We start from the raw sequence: 17,020 nt of genomic DNA, 5'->3' as shown, positions 1-17,020 counted from the left end.
CTAGGCATCCTCAGGGTGAGAGGACATCGAGGTATAGTGGATCGTTTGATCTCCTCCACTCAGTGAGAGCAAGCCCCAGCTGTGTCCTGAGTGTGCCTGTCTGCCTGTCTCAGTTAGTGTTTGTGGAGCAGCTGCCACTTGTTTCAGCACAGAAGCACCTGTGTAGCAGAGCCAGCATTTCAAGAGATGTGGCGACCTCCACTATGGTGTCTTCCCAAGGATTTCACTAGGGCAATTTGGACAGTTTTTGCCTTTCACTTTGTCTTTAGAAGCTACTTCTTATGTGGAGTATGACCTCACTGAAAAAGTTGAAGCAACGTGGTAACAAGAGGATGTTTCTGGTGGCTGTATACATGATAATGTAAGTCACTATGACTGAAAGAAGCTGAGTACTCACCAGATGGAGAAGCTTGTGTCCAAAGACAGAAGAAAAGGTGTCTGGGAGTGACAGGCTCATCAAGAGCGGCCGGAGATGAAGACAGGAAGTGCTGTCAGTGACCACGACTCATCCATGCTCTAATATTTCTCTCCTGAGAGTATGAATTCTGGCAGGAATGTTGTCACATACAAACACTCACCTCATTGATTAAAAAGTCCATGGTCTTTAATGGATTTGAGCATCATTCTGAAATATGGTTTTTCTAAATATCCAGGAATAAGGAAGACACAGTTTAAATGGTTTAGATGGTTTCCATTAAACGGGGCTGAAAATTCCATCTGGAAAATGATGCAGTTATGTTTTGTATTTTGAATACAGTGCTTGAGAAGGTATCATGTGTGATTAGGATAAAGGAAAAGAAAAATAGACTGGCAGTTGAGCCAAAAAAATTTTTTTTTTGTTTCTGATGGCCACCCCATCAGAAATAAGTGGCACATATCAGGGCCCCTGGGATAGTAAACTCCTGTGTAAAAAAAAAAAACTTTTAGGAAAGATGAAAAGATAATGGAATATTTGTATTGTTAGAACCATCATATAGCCCCATATAATTGTCCCATGGCTGTAGCTTTGAGAACAGTTTTCAGGAGAACTGGGTGTGAAGTTCATTTCCCAAAGTGACTGGCGAGCTGGGAGGCTGCTGGCTCTATCCATGAATAAAAGGCCAGCTTTCTGGAGGAGAACCAGCTCAGCCTGTAGCTTATTTATTTGAAACAAATTGTCTCAAAAATGGGTTAGAACCATTGAGTGTACATTGCAGAGTAAAAGTGAAGGTTGTCTAGCACCTCGCATGTACTAGATTCTCTACAGAGTACCCAGTATGCATAAAAACATTTTTGTGCCCTGTCAGCTGTATAATCTTGGACAACATTGTTATTATATGTCTGTTATTATATGTTAGTTGCTTAACATCTCCATAGCTGTGTTTTCTCCTCTGTATATTGAGAAAATAAAAATTGCAGTCCCTTAAAAGCCCCCTTTTTTGAATATTTAACACTTTTATACACATTTAAGTACTTTTTAAAGTGTTTGGCATGTTGACAGGTAAGAACTAGAACTATTTCATATAAACCTCTCAACACACTGAGAAATAAATATTATTCTACTCTGAAGTGAAAAGAATATATAGGTTCAGGAAATCCAGGTTGCTCAAGGGCTCATGTTGGGAAAAATGAAAGCTGGAAATGTCTGATTCTACATTCTGCCCCCTTACTGTATACTGGCCTCAGTTGCTGCTGGTTTTAAGGTATCAGCTAGCTCTGGACCAAAAGTACCAAGACTGGGAACCTGGGATGGGTGGGGTCTTCTTCTGTTTGAAAGGGCAAATTTAAAAGGGATGTGGCTGGCTGAAAAATCCATGATCAGAGATGGCTTCCTTCCTTCCCCTTTCTATGTGCTGTCTGAGTTGGAGGCCTGAGCAGTAGTTTTTCCTCTGGAGACATGAGCCACCTGTCCTTCTCAGCTGGCAGTAGACCTACATCAAGTTAGCACATTCTTTATCTGTGTGGGTTGGCTTTTCTCTCATTGGAGAGCCTTAGAGTTGACTGTGAGCTTATTATTGGCCATGTTAGCAGGTTTTGTGAATGTAACATCATCATCCTTGATCAGAGACTAGCAGCAGTGGCTGGGAGCTCCGCCCAGCCTGCGGGAACTTTCTCCCTGACCTGGGGACCCAGGCCAGTTCCCCACTGGACCCGAGGACCAGGCCAGATCAGAGACTGTGACAGCGGCGGCTGGAAGCTCCGCCCAGCCTGAAGAGACACTCTTCCTGGCCTGAGGAGCAGGCCATAGTTCCCTGCTGGGTCCAAGGAGTGGGACCATCGCAGGGTACTATATCCCAGGCTGGTGGATCTCTCTCCCACACCTGGAACAACACTTGAAGCTCCCAAATACAGGAAAATGACAAAACAAAAGTCCAAAATACAATCTCAAACATCCAGCCCATCCCAAGAAATCCCAGGAGCCATGTGCGTAGAAGAAAACACATGCCACATGACTGAAATACCTGAAATAATGGTAACTGAAATAAAGAAGCAAGAGAAGCCTTAAAGGAATTCAAACTAGAAATATTCTCTCAGATGAAATAATTGATAAAAGAAATGAAGCAGATGCTAAACATAGCTAAAGAAGATGCAGTTAAAAAATTGGAGGAATTAAACAAAAACATAGAATCCCTGGATGAACAATATAAGAAACAAACAGAATACATAAAACAGATGCAAAGAGATATACAGGAAATCAAAAACTCCATTGAAAGTTGTAAAAACCGCCTCAATGAGTGTGAAGATAGAATCTCAGACCTCGAAGACAAGATTGCAACAAGTGAACAGGAAAGAAAAGATCTTTTAAAAATAACAAGAAATCAGGAAATAACAATTCAACACCTACAGGATGATGCAAAGAGAAACAACATAAGGTTGATAGGGATAAATGAAAAAGGGGACAACATAAAGGATGTCAAGAGGATATTTAGAGAAGTAATAGCTGAAAATTTCCCAAACATGAGATTAGAAACTGATATCAAGATCAATGAAGCATATAGAACTCCAAATAGTCACAACCAAAATAAATCTACACCCAGACATATAATAATGACCATCCCAGAAATTGAAGAAAAGAATAGAATATTAAAGGCTGTCAGAGAGAAAAGACAGATCACCTATAAAGGAAAACCTATCAGAATTACAGCAGACTTCTCAGCACAAACAATAAAGTCAAGAAGAGTATGGAGTGATGTATTTCAGATCCTAAAGGAAAATGATTTCCAACCTAGGCTGATGTACCCTGCAAAACTGTCCTTCAAATTTGATGGATAAATAAGATACTTGCATGACAAAGATCAGCTGAAAAACTTTATGATCACCAAGCTAACCCTGCAAAGAATACTGAAAGACAGCCTAGATACATTTAAGAAAAAAACCACTAAACAAAGCAGACAGTTGAACAGAGCAGAAAGATAAACATGCAACAGCAGAAAGATAATATGTCACAATAAACCAATTTATAACAGTTCTTACTATTAATGTAAATGGTCTCAATGCACCAATTAAAAGAAACAGACTGGCAGAATGGATCAAGAAACAAAATCCAACCATATGCTGTCTACAAGAAAGCCACCTAACTCAAAAGGATACTCACAGACTCAAAGTTAAAGGATGGAAAACAACACTCCATGCAACAGGAACACCTGCCCCCCCCCAAAAAAAAGCAGGGGTAGCTATTCGATTTGCAGACAAACTCAACTTCAAGCCAATAATGATCAGAAAGGATGAAGAAGGTCACTACATACTGGTTAGGGGAGAACTCCAAGAGGAAGAAATAACTATCTTAAATATATATGCACCAAACTCCAGAGCACCCAGTTATATAAAACAAGTACTAACACAAATGAAAACCCAAATACCAGTAACACAATTCTGACCGATCTTAACACACCATTGACACCAATGGACAGATCAATCAAACAGAAAATCAACAAAGAAATAAAAGAACTAAATTGCACCTGTGAACAAATGGACTTAATAGACATATACAGAGTATTCCACCCAACAACAACAGAATACACATTTTTCTCAGCAGTACATGGGTCATTCTCTAAAATAGACCATATATTAACTCACAGAACATATTTAAATAAATGCAAAAGAGTGGAAATTATCCCTTGCATGCTATCAGACCATAGTGCCATGAAATTAGTAATTAACGATAGAAGATACTGCAAAAATCCCACAAACACATGGAAACTGAATAACACACTCCTGAATAATCAGTTGGTCACAGAGGAAATTAAAAAAGAAATTAAGCAATACCTACAAACAAATGAAAATACAGATACAACTTACCGGAATCTATGGGATGCAATGAAAGCCATCCTCAGAGGAAAATTTATTGCACTGAGCTCCCACATCAGGAAAACAGAACGAATACGAATAAACAACATGATGCTACACATCAAACAGCTAGAAAAAGAAGAGCAAGTCAAGCCCAAAGCCAAAAGAAGAGAAGAAATTATAAAAATCAGAGCAAAAATCCACACAATAGAGACTAAGAAAACAACCCAAAGAATCAACGAATCAAAAAGTTGGTTCTTTGAAAGAATAAATAAAATCAATAAGCCCCTAGCCAACCTTATTTTAAAAAAGGGAAGAAAGAGCTCAAATCCATGCGATAAGAAATGAAAAAGGTAAAGTCACTAAAGACTCAATAGAAGTACAGAAGATCAACAACACCTATTTCGAAAACCTCTACTTTCAAAGGTTTGATAACACAGAAATAGACAGATTCTTAGAAACATATGAAGTACCAAAGCTAGATCAAGAGGATGTAAAACTGCTGAATAATCCAATCTCTATCAATGAAATTGAACATGTAATTAATTCCTTACCTACAAAGAAGAGCCCAGGCCCAGATGGATTCACTGCAGAATTCTACAAGAAATACAAAGAAGACCTAATGCCGACACTCCTCAAACTCTTCAGTGAAATTGAAAGGGAAGCAATCCTTCCCAAGTCATTCTTGGAAGCAAATATTGCTCTTGTACCAAAACCTGAGAAAGACCCAACTAAAAAAGAGAACTATAGACTGATCTCCCTAATGAACACAGATGCAAAAATCCTCAATAAAATACTGGCAAATAGGATGCAGCAAATCATCAAGAAGATTATACACCATGACCAAGTGGAATTCATCCCAGGCATGCAGCGATGGTTAAACATACGTAAATCAATAAATGTAATCTACCATATCAATAAAGCCAAAAGTAAGAATCACATGATCATTTCCATAGATGCAGAAAAAGCCTTCGATAAGGTCCAACATTCATTCATGATAAGAACTTTACAGAAAATTGGAATAGATGGTCTTTACCTCAATATAATAAAGGCTGTCTACAACAAACCAACAGCCAGTATCATACTAAATGGCCAAAAATTGAAAGCCTTTACTTTAAAATCAGGCACAAGACAAGGATCTCCTTTATCACCTCTCCTATTTAATATAATACCGGAAGTACTAGCCAGAGCAATTAGACAAGAGAGAAAAATAAAAGGGGTAAGGATAGGAAAAGAAGTTAAATTATCATTGTTTGCAGATGACATGATACTCTACATAGAAGACCCCCTAAACTCCATTGAAATCCTCTTAGATATAATAAATAAATTCAGTAATGTAGCTGGATACAAAATCAATACTCACAAATCAATAGCATTCCTATACACTAACAACAAAATCACAGAGAGGGAAATAAGAGAAACCACACTCTTCACATTAGCAAGCAAAAAAATGAAATATATAGGAATTACTCTTACGAAAGAAGTGAAAGACCTGTACAGGGAAAATTATAATACACTGAAAAAAGAAATTGAAGATGATCTCAGAAAATGGAAAGACATCCCTTGCTCATGGATAGGAAGAACAAACATTGTGAAAATGGCCATTCTCCCAAAACTGTTATACAGGTTCAATGCAATCCCAATAAAAATACCATCAACATACCTTATAGATCTAGAGAAATCACTGCTAAAATTAATCCGGAACCAGAAGAGACCTGGAATAGCAAAGGCAATTCTAAGCAGTAAAGGCAAGGCAGGAGGCATCACAATCCCTGACTTGAAGTTCTACTACAAAGCAACAGTAGTAAAATCAACATGGTATTGGAATCAAAACAGAGCCGAAGATCAATGGAATAGATTAGAAGATACAACCACAACTACAAACACACTCAACCACCATATCTTTGATAAAGGAGCCAAGCAGGTTCACTGGAAAAACGACAGTCTTTTTAATAAATGGCGTTGGAAAAACTGGCTCTCCATTTGCCGAAAACTAAAACTCGACCCAAGCCTATCACCATGTACTAAATTAAAATCTAAATGGATCAAAGATCTGAATATTAAAACAGAATCACTAAATCTATTGGAAGACAAATTAGGTAGAAACCTTGAAGACATAGGGGTAGGTAGAGAATTCATGAACAGGACACAAACTGCACGGGTAATACTTCCAAGAATCAATAACTGGGAACACCTCTTATTAAAACGTTTCTGTAAGTAAAAAAAAAAAAATCTCCAGCATAGTGAAAAGAAAACCCACAAATTGGGAAAAGATCTTAGTGAACTCCTCCTCAGACAAAGGACTTTAAAGGACTTTAAAGGACTATAAACATATAAAGAATTTTTAAAAAAATTAGACCCCCAAAATTCAAAGACCCAATCCAAAAATGGGCGTCTGAGATGAATACACACTTCTCAGAGGAAGAAATACAAATGGCAAATGAATACATGAAAAAATGTTCATCATCATTGCTTATTAGGGAAATGCAAATTAAAACCACACTGAGATTCCATCTCACTCCTGAAAGGATGGCCAGGATCAAGAAAACCAACAACAACAAGTGCTGGAGAGGCTGTGGGGAAAAAGGAATTCTCCTACACTGTTGGTGGGAGTGTAGACTGGAACAACCTTTGTGGAGGTCAGTCTGGAGATTTCTCAAAAACCTGGGATTGGAAGTCCCATTTGTTCCAGCTATTCCACATCGAGGCATCTTCCCAGAAGAACTGAAAGCATCATACCAAAGTGATATATGCGCACCTATGTTTATAGCAGCACAATTTGTAATTGCCAGATCTTGGAAACAACCCAAATGTCCATCAACTGAGGAATGGATAAAAAAGCTGTGGTATTTCTATACAATGGAGTACTACTCAGCTATAAAGAAGGATCACATTGAAGTATTTATCAATAAATGGGCACAGCTTGAAACCATACTGATAAGTGAACTAAATCAAACTCGCATCTGTGAACACCGAATAGTTTCCCTAGTGTTGGAAATGATTCAAATATATAAAAGTACGTGCTAACCATGATTCCCCATTATGTGGCCTTGAAGCCTTATAAAATTTTCACTCATTAATTGGAATGGCTTGATTCTGGACTGTTTGATATTATGGCCTGTGATGCAATGAACAGCTACTTTGAAGAAAATAAGACATCGTAATAGCTAGTGCTGATTTAATACCATCTTATCTTAAAGCCACATCAAATTATGTCTCTTCTGTCTCCATTGATTTTATCATGTTGTAGCTTGCTGGATTTTATCGTATGTGGTAGTATAAACAAAAATTGTTATAGGCAAAGAGACAATATAGAAACCATTGTTCATTTTTTCTGTTAGCTGGTTCTAAATACTCTACAATGCTTTCATCCACTTTAATGGTGTTACACAGTCTTGATATGTTTGATGCTATATCATATGAAGTTATATTCAAATATTTCAAAGAAAAAGACACTATGGTAACTACTATTTAGTCAGGTTATTTGGTGGTGAAGCACTAGGTTGCTGAAAGTGTCATACTTTAACCTGTATTGTTATGTTGTTATGCCCCCTTTTATCTCATCCTCTCCCTTATTCATTAAAAAATTATTTAGTTTTTTAAATTCCTTTTTTAAACTAAGGGGAAAAAATAAAAAATCTAGCAGGATATTTATAGTAACTTTTTTGATTTCCTATCAACTTGAAGTCCTGTAATACCCCCGTTACCTTGTTTTGACTGATTAGACTCTATTCTGCTCTGTATGAAAGTATCCAGTATCAGAGTATAGGCAACTACTTTAAAGGCAATAAGATTCACTATGATGCCCATTCTGGTTTGACTATTATCCTCTTTTGAGGTTCTGTAAGATTTACAAAGTTTAGGTTTTATTGGTCTTGTTTTCTACTGTTATGTTTAACTTTATAATACCTAAAGAGATAGACAATTCTTCTTAAGGATACAAGAGGCATTATGGTAACCATTGTTGATAACCTTGTACTCTGTTTTTACCTCATGTGCTATGTCTATCCTTGGTTTTGACTGACAGCTTTGTTTTATCATGCTTGATTTTATTCTCTTACAAAAAAAAAGTAATATAAGATCTAAGGGAGCAATAAAGCCCAAAATGTGTAAATTTTGTTGTAATAAAGAGAGGGAAAGAAAAGTGCCCTGAAGGATACAACAGCAAGGGTGTTTAGGTGTGTTACATAGAAGACCATGTTAATATTTTGCATTGGATTACTGAACACAACTGTTTGCAGTCTCACTGTTTGAATGTTCGCTTTGTGTGCTTTGATCCTGTGACCTGAAACACCGTTTCTAAGATGATAGCGAGTAATCTATTAACTGGTGATAGCTTACTGGTTTTTGTTTTTTTTTGCTTTTCTGTAGTTCTGAATTACTTGTACCCTTACACTGTTTTGTTCTGCTTTTTTTTCTCTTCTTCCTTTTAAATAAAATATTTTTAAAAAATCATCATCCTCATCATTATTATACTTATATGACGGATGATAAGTAGGAGCTGATCAGAAGCTTGGAAAACTTGCTTTTGTCAGAACATTAGCCATGTGATTTTTGTTTTCCTTTAATGTTTGCACCAACTCTGAAAAAGTAAAAATACAAAAGAAGTTGGTTAGTTGGGGGATTTTGTGTATTCTTTCTGGAATCTGGGTAAAGAAACAGTGGTATAGTTTATCAGTGGCATATTCTTTTTTTTTTTTTTTATTTAAGAGGAAAAAGAGAAAAACACAAAACAAACCAAAGCGGTGTAAGGGTACACGCAATACAGAACTACAAAACAAAACAAAACAAAACAAAACAAAACAAAAAACCATAACAGTAAGAAATTACCTGCTAGTAGATTACACACTATTTTCTTGAAAATAGTTCCTCAAATCACAGTATCAAAGAACACAAGGTGGACATTCAAACAGGGAGACTGCAAACAGCTGTGTTCAATGTTCCAAAAACATTAAGTCAGCTGTTTAACACCCCCAAACACACTTGCTGTTATATCCGTTAGAGCTCCTTTTCTTTTTTTCTTTCCCTCTCTTTTTTACAACAAAATTTACACATCTTGGATTTTATTACTCCTTAGTGCTTATTACTTTCTTTGGGGGGGGGGAAGAATACAGCCAAATATGGCAAAACAAAGCTGTCAGTCAATACCAAGGATAGACGTAGCACATGGTGTAGAACAGAGTACAAGTTTATCAACAATGGTTATCAACGTTGTCCCTTGTTTCCTTAAAAAGAATTGTCTATCTTATTAGATATTATAAAGTTGGAAAAAACAGTAGAGAACAAGACCAATAAAACTTAGGCGTTGTAAACATTACAGGACTTCCAAAGAAGACAATAGTCAAACCAGAATGGGTATCTTAGTGAATCTTATTGTCTTCAAAGTAGTTGCCTATGTCTTCAAACTTGATACTATCATATAGAATGGAACAGAGTCTAATCAGTCAAAACAAGATCGTGCGAGTACTACAGGACTTCAAAACAAGTTAATAGGAAATCGAAAAGAGTTACTATTTATATATCCTAATTTTTTTGAATTTTTTCTTTAATTAAGACAAACATAAGAAATGACTAAATAATTTTTTGAAACAATAGGGGGGAGATTGAGATAAAACAGGACATAACAATATAACAATAGAGGTCACAGCATGACTGTTTCAATAACCTAGTACTTCACCACCTTATAACCTGACTTAATAGTAGTTACCATAGTGTCTTTTTCCTTGAAATATTTGGGTAAAACTTCATATACTCTAGCTTCAAATATTTTCATATCAAGAAGCCCAGAATAAAGCCTTTCTAATTAATGAGTGAAAACTTTATAAGGCTTCAAGGCCACCTAATGGGGAATCATGATTACCACATATTTTTATATATTTGAATCATTACTTACATTAGGGAAACTATTCGGTATTCACACATGCGAGATTGATTTATTTCACTTATGAGTATGGTCTCCAGCTGTGCCCATTTATTGATAAATATCTCAATGTGATCCTTCTTTATAGCTGAATAATACTCCATTGTATAGAAATACCACAACTTTTTTATCCATTCCTCAGTTGATGGGCACTTGGGTTGTTTCCAAGATCTGGCGATTACAAATTGTGCTGCTATAAACATAGGTGCACATATATCACTGTGGTATGATGCTTTCAGTTCTTCTGGGAATATGCCTAGAAGTGGAATAGCTGGAATAAATGGGATTTCCAGTCCCAACTTTTTGAGAAATCTCCAGACAGATCTCCACAAAGGCTGTACCAGTCTACACTCCCACCAGCAGTGCAGGAGAGTTCCTTTTTCCCCACAGCCTCTCCAGCATTTGTTGTCGGTTTTCTTGATCCTGGCCATTCTTTCAGGAGTGAGATGGTATCTCAGTGTGGTTTTAATTTGCATTTCTCTAATGACCAATGATGATGAGCATTTTTTCATGTATTTATTTGCCATTTGCATTTCTTCATCTGAGAATTGCATATTCATCTCAGATGCCCATTTTTGGATTGGATCTTTGAATTTCGGAGGTCTGAGTTTCTTTAATTCTTTATATGTTTTAGACAAGAGTCCCTTGTCTGAGAGAGAGTTCACTAAAATCTTTTCCCAGTTTGTGGGTTTTCTTTTCACTATGCCGGAGATTTCTTTTGACATGCAGAAACTTTTTAATAAGAAGTGGTCCCAGTTATTGATTCTGGGAAGTATTTCCCGTGCGGTTTGAGTCCTGTTCATGAATTCTTTACCTACTCCTATGTCTCCAAGGTTTCTACCTATTTTGTCTTCCAATAGATTTAGTGTTTCTGTTTTAATATTCAGATCTTTGACCCATTTAGATTTTAATTTAGTACATGGTGATAGACATGGGTCTAGCTTTAGTTTTCGGCAAATGGAGAGCCAGTTTTTCCAGCACCATTTATTAAAGAGACTGTCGTTCTTCCAGTGAACCTGCTTGGCTCCTTTATCAAAAATAAGGTGGTTGAGTGTGTTCGTAGTTGTGGTTGTATCTTCTAATCTATTCCACTGATCTTCAGCTCTGTTTTGATTCCAATACCATGTTGATTTTACTACTGTTGCTTTGTAGTATAACTTCAAGTCAGGGATTGTGATGCCTCCTGCTTTGTCTTTGCTGCTTAGAATTGCCTTTGTGATTCTAGGTCTCTTCTGGTTCCAGATGAAATTTAGGAGTGATTTCTCTAGATCTATAAGGTATGTTGATGGTATTTCTATTGGGATTGCATTGAATCTGTATTACAGTTTTGGGAGAATGGCCATTTTCACAATGTTTGTTCTTCCTATCCATGAGCAAGGGATGTCTTTCCATTTTCTGAGATCATCTTCAATTTCCTTTTTCAGTGTATTATAATTTTCACTGTATAAGTCTTTCACTTCTTTCGTAAGAGTAATTCCTAAATATTTCATTTTTTTGCTTGCTAATGTGAATAGTCCAGTTTCTCTTATTTCCCTCTCTGTAATTTTGTTGTTCGTGTATAGGAATGCTATTGATTTGTGAGTATTGATTTTGTATCCAGCCACATTACTGAATTTATTTATTGTATCTAAGAGTATTTCAATGGAGTTTAGGGGGTCTTCTATGTAGAGTATCATGTCATCTGCAAACAATGATAATTTAACTTCTTCTTTTCCTATCTTTACCCCTTTTATTTCTCTTTCTTGCCTAATTGCTCTGGCTAGTACTTCCAGTACTATATTAAATAGGAGTGGTGATAAAGGACATCCTTGTCTTGTACCCGATTTTAAAGTAAAGGCTTTCAATTTTTGGCCATTTAGTATGATGCTGGCTGTTGGTTTGTCATAAATGGCCTTTATTATATTGAGGTAAAGACCATTTATTCCAATTTTCTGTAAAGTTCTTATCATGAATAAGTGTTGGACCTTATCGAAGGCTTTTTCTGCATCTGTAGAGATGATCATGTGATTCTTATTTTTGGCTTTATTGATATGGTGGATTACATTTATTGATTTGCGTATGTTGAACCATCCTTGCATTCCTGGGATGAATCCCACCTGGTCATGGTGTATAATCTTCTTGATGATTTGCTGGATCCTATTTGCCAATATTTTATTGAGGATTTTTGCATCTGTGTTCATTAGGGAGATCGGTCTATAGTTCTCTTTTATAGTTGGGTCTTTCTCAGGTTTTGGTACTAAAGTAATATTTGCTTCCAGGAATGACTTAGGAAGGATTGCTTCCCTTTCAATTTCATTGAATAGTTTGAGGAGTGTCGGCATTATGTCTTCTTTATATTTCTTGTAGAATTCTGCAGTGAATCCATCTGGGCCTGGGCTCTTCTTGGTGGGCAAGGACCCAATTACATTCTCAATTTCATTAGCAGAGATTGGGTTATTCAACAGTTTTATATCCTCTTGATCTAGCTTTGGTACTTCATATGCTTCTAAGAATCTGTCTATTTCTTCTGTGTTATCAAACTTTTGATAGTAGAGGTTTTCGAAATAGGTGTTGATGATCCTCTGTATTTCTATTGGGTCTGTAGTGATTTCTCCTTTTTCATTTCTTATTGCATGAATTTGAGCTTTTTCTTTCCTTTTTTTAATAAGGTTGGCTAGGGGCTTATCGATTTTATTTATTCTTTCAAAGAACCAACTCTTTGATTCGTTGATTCTTTGGATTGTTTTCTTAGTCTATTGCATTGATTTCTGCTCTGATTCTTATAATTTCCTCTCTTCTTTTGGCTTTGGGCTTGACTTGCTCTTCTTTTTCTAGCTGTTTGAGGTGTAGCATCAAGTTATTTATTTGTATTCGTTCTGTTTTCCTGATGTGGGAACTCAGTGCAATAAATTTTCCTCTCAGAACGGCTTTCATTGCATCCCACAGATTCCGGTAAGTTGTATCTGCATTTTCATTTTCTTTTAGGTATTGTTTAATTTCTTCTTTAATTTCTTCTGTGACCCACTGATTACTCAAGAGTGTGTTATTTAGTTTCCATGTGTTTGCGGAATTTTTGCAGTATCCTTTGTCATTAATTTCTAATTTCAGAGCGCTATGATCCGATAATATGCAAGGGATGATTTCAACTCTTTTGCATTTGCTTAAATATGTTCTGTGAGCTAATATATGGTCTGTTTTAGAAAATGATCCATGTACTGCTGAGAAGAATGTGTATTCTGATGTTGTTGGGTGGAACATTCTGTATATGTCTATCAAACCCATTTGTTCACAGGTGTGATTCAGTTCTGTTATTTCTTTGCTCATTTTCTGTCTGGTTGATCTGTCCCTTGGTGTCAGTGGTGTATTAAGGTCTCCTGTTACAATTGTGTTACTGATAATTTGAGTTTTCATTTCTGTTAATAATTGTTTTATATAACTGGGTGCTCTGGAGTTTGGTGCGTATATATTTAAGATAGTTATCTCTTCCTCTTGGAGTTTTCCCCTTACAAGTATGTAGTGACCTTCTTCGTCCTTTATGGTCATTGTTGGTTTAAAGTTCACGTTGTCTGCAAACAGAATGGCTACTCCTGCCTTTTTTTGGATTCCTGCTGCATGAAGAATTGTTTTCCATCCTTTGACTTTCAGTCTGTGAGTATCTTTCTGGGTTAGATGGGTTTCCTGTAAACAGCATATGGTTGGATTTTGTTTCTTGATCCATTCTGCTAGTCTGTTTCTTTTGATTGGTGCATTGAGACCATTTACATTAATGGTTATTACTGTTAAATGCTGGTTAATTGTAGGAATGTTATCTCTCTGCTGTTGCATCTTTATCTTTCGGTTCTGTTTAATTATTTGCTTTGCTTAGTGGTTTTTTCCTTTGTGTATCTAAACTGTCTTTCAATATTTTTTGCAGGGTTGGTTTGGTGTTCATGAAGTTCTTCAGCTGTTCTTTGTCATGGAAGTATCGTATTGCACCATCTATTTTGAATGATAGTTTTGCAGGATATATCAGTCTTGGTTGGAAATCATTTTGCTTTAGGATCTGGAATACTTCACTCCATGCTCTTCTTGACTTTATCGTTTGTGCTGAGAAGTCTGCTGTGATTCTGATAGGTTTTCCTTTATAAGTGATTTGTCTTTTCTCTCTGACAGCTTTTAATAATCTATTCTTGTGTTGGATTTCTGGGATGGTGACTATTATATGTCTGGGTGTAGTTTTATTTTGGTTATGACTGTTTGGAGTTCTATATGCTTCACTGATCCTGATGTCAGTTTCTGATCTCATGCTTGGGAAATTTTCAGCTATTACTTCTCTAAATATCCTCCTGACATCCTTCATGTTGTCTCCCTCTCTTTCATTAATCCCTATCATTCTTACGTTATTCTTCTTTGCATCGTCTTGCAGTTGTTGAATTGTTGTTTCCTGGTTCCTTGTTGTTTTCAAAAGATCTTTCCTTTCCTGTTCACTAGCTGCAATCCTGTCTTCAAGGTCTGAAATTCTATCTTCACTTTCATTAAGGCGGTTTTTACAACTTTCAGTGGAGTTTTTTATTTCCTGTATATCTCTGTGCATCTGCATTATGTATTCTGTTTGTTTCTTATATTGCTCGTCTAGGGATTCTATCTTTTTGTTTAGTTCCTCCAATTTTTTATCTGTGTTTTCTTTAGATATATTCAGAATCTCTTTCATTTCTTTTATCATTTCTTCTTTTATCTGGGAGATTATTTCGAGTTTGAATTTCTTTAAAGCTTCCTGGAGTTGCTTGTCAATTTCAGTGGCTATTGTGTCCGATATATGAGGTGGATGGGATATATTTTCTTCTATATACATCACTCCTAGGGTTTCTTGAGATGGGCTGGAGGTTTGAGGTTGTAATTTGGTCTTTCGTTTTGTCATTTTCCTATATTTCTGTGTTTCAAGTGTTATTTGAAAGCTTCCTCAGGATCTGTTGAAAATCCCCTTCTATGTTTGGAGCTACTGAGACTCTGGCGCCGCGCTACTCCAAGCCATTAGGCCTACAGAACCAGTGGCCCTCCTCTGCCTGCTCAGAACTCCCTAGTTCCAGACAAGCTGGGCCTCAGGGACACTGTGCGCCCACCTGCCCCTTGGAAGCTCCACAGTTCTTCAATCGCAGCCGGGTTAGGGTACTCACCACAGGCCGCAGTGCTTCAGGAACCTGTGGACCCTCCCTGGTTGCAGAGATATCCACAGTCCTCCAGACACGCAGAGAGGCCAGTGAGGGCACCCCAGATCTGCCCAGCTCCTCCTCTGCAGACCTGTGGCCAGGCGCGGCAGCTAAACAGGCTGGGCTAGGCTGGTAGTGTGGGCCAGCCCACCTATTGGGAGCTCAGCAGGTCTCCAAATGAAGCCGGGAATGGGGAGGCTGATGTGGAAGCCTTAAACCCACCTCTCTCCTTCACTGCACCTGGAAGCCTGAGGGAACTCCAGCAGTCTGGGCGCAGAAATCCAGAGTCCTCCAGACACGCAGAGAGGCCAGTGAGGGCACCCCAGATCTGCCCAGCTCCTCCTCTGCAGACCTGTGGCCAGGCGCGGCAGCTAAACAGGCTGGGCTAGGCTGGTAGTGTGGGCCAGCCCACCTATCGGGAGCTCAGCAGGTCTCCAAATGAAGCCGGGAATGGGGAGGCTGATGTGGAAGCCTTAAACCCACCTCTCTCCTTCACTGCACCTGGAAGCCTGAGGGAACTCCAGCAGTCTGGGCGCAGAAATCCAGAGTCCTCCAGACACGCAGAGAGGCCAGTGAGGGCACCCCAGATCTGCCCAGCTCCTCCTCTGCAGACCTATGGCCAGGCGCGGCAGCTAAACAGGCTGGGCTAGGCTGGTTGTGTGGGCCAGCCCACCTATCGGGAGCTCAGCAGGTCTCCAAATGAAGCCTGGAATGGGGAGGCTGATGTGGAAGCCTCAAACCCACCTCTCGCCTTCACTGCACCTGGAAGCCTGAGGGAACTCCAGCAGTCTGGGCGCAGAAATCCAGAGTCCTCCAGACACGCAGAGAGGCCAGTGAGGGCACCCCAGATCTGCCCAGCTCCTCCTCTGCAGACCTGTGGCCCTAGTGGCATATTCTTAAAGGCGGAGTGATCCTGTGGGTGGAACTTTCTGAAAGAGAGCTGAAGAGTCACTTACCCTCTCTCCTCTGAGAGCACATTTGCCATAGCTATGATCTGAGTTTCCCAAAAGGAGGCAGCAGAGGTCTCACCTCAGATTCAGAAGAGCATCATAGGTGAAGGACAAGTAGGTGGCCTTCTGTGGTAGGCACCTAGATGAGTGTGGGATGCAGGCCTCCGCGTAGGTGACCAGAAGTGTCAGACAACCAAGGAATGTTCACATCTCGGAAGAGGTATTGAAAATGACATGCCTTCCAAAGAGCCTTGGCTCCTGCTCACCTGACAAGACATGGCGTGGTGCTGGAATACTCCTTTATTTAACAAATAAGGGTGAAGCACTTGTTGTAGATGTCTCCAGCCTGGTGGGAGTAAAGCAGGACACAGCACTGCATCATGACCCTCTCAGTTCCAACAGAAGGCACACATGCAGGCTAGTCATTGTGATGATGGCAGTATGAAGAATTTCAAGGGAAGAAACACTTCACAAAGTCTGAATTTGAATTCCTTAAGAATCAGATGCTGCCGCAAGGATTCAGGTGCAAACACTTTATGTGAAAAGTGCATCCTATAGATGGTTCCTGGAGACGCTTTCATTCCATGTTTGGCCCAACACCCAACATTCTCAGGACTGTGGTAACTTTATTTCCTGGGGCATCTTTCTGTATCTTATCACATTTCCCTTTTTTCTGCTAAGCACAACAATATGTTTCACACATGCAGAAAGACTTGTTT

General features: G+C 38.4%; 1 protein-coding gene across 1 annotated transcript in view; it reads left to right on the top strand.

The window, feature by feature from the left end:
* Itga9 (integrin subunit alpha 9) overlaps positions 1 to 17,020 on the top strand; it is a 410,762-nt gene that overhangs the window by 224,626 nt on the left and 169,116 nt on the right. The window lies entirely within an intron of this gene.

The sequence above is a fragment of the Cavia porcellus genome, unplaced genomic scaffold (assembly GCF_034190915.1).
Source record: "Cavia porcellus strain 051 isolate PalLab524CR breed Dunkin Hartley unplaced genomic scaffold, mCavPor4.1 scaffold_13, whole genome shotgun sequence".
NCBI classification, from domain to species: domain Eukaryota; kingdom Metazoa; phylum Chordata; class Mammalia; order Rodentia; family Caviidae; genus Cavia; species Cavia porcellus.
Note: the sequence above shows the minus strand (reverse complement) of the source record. Positions and strands in the feature narration are given on the sequence as shown.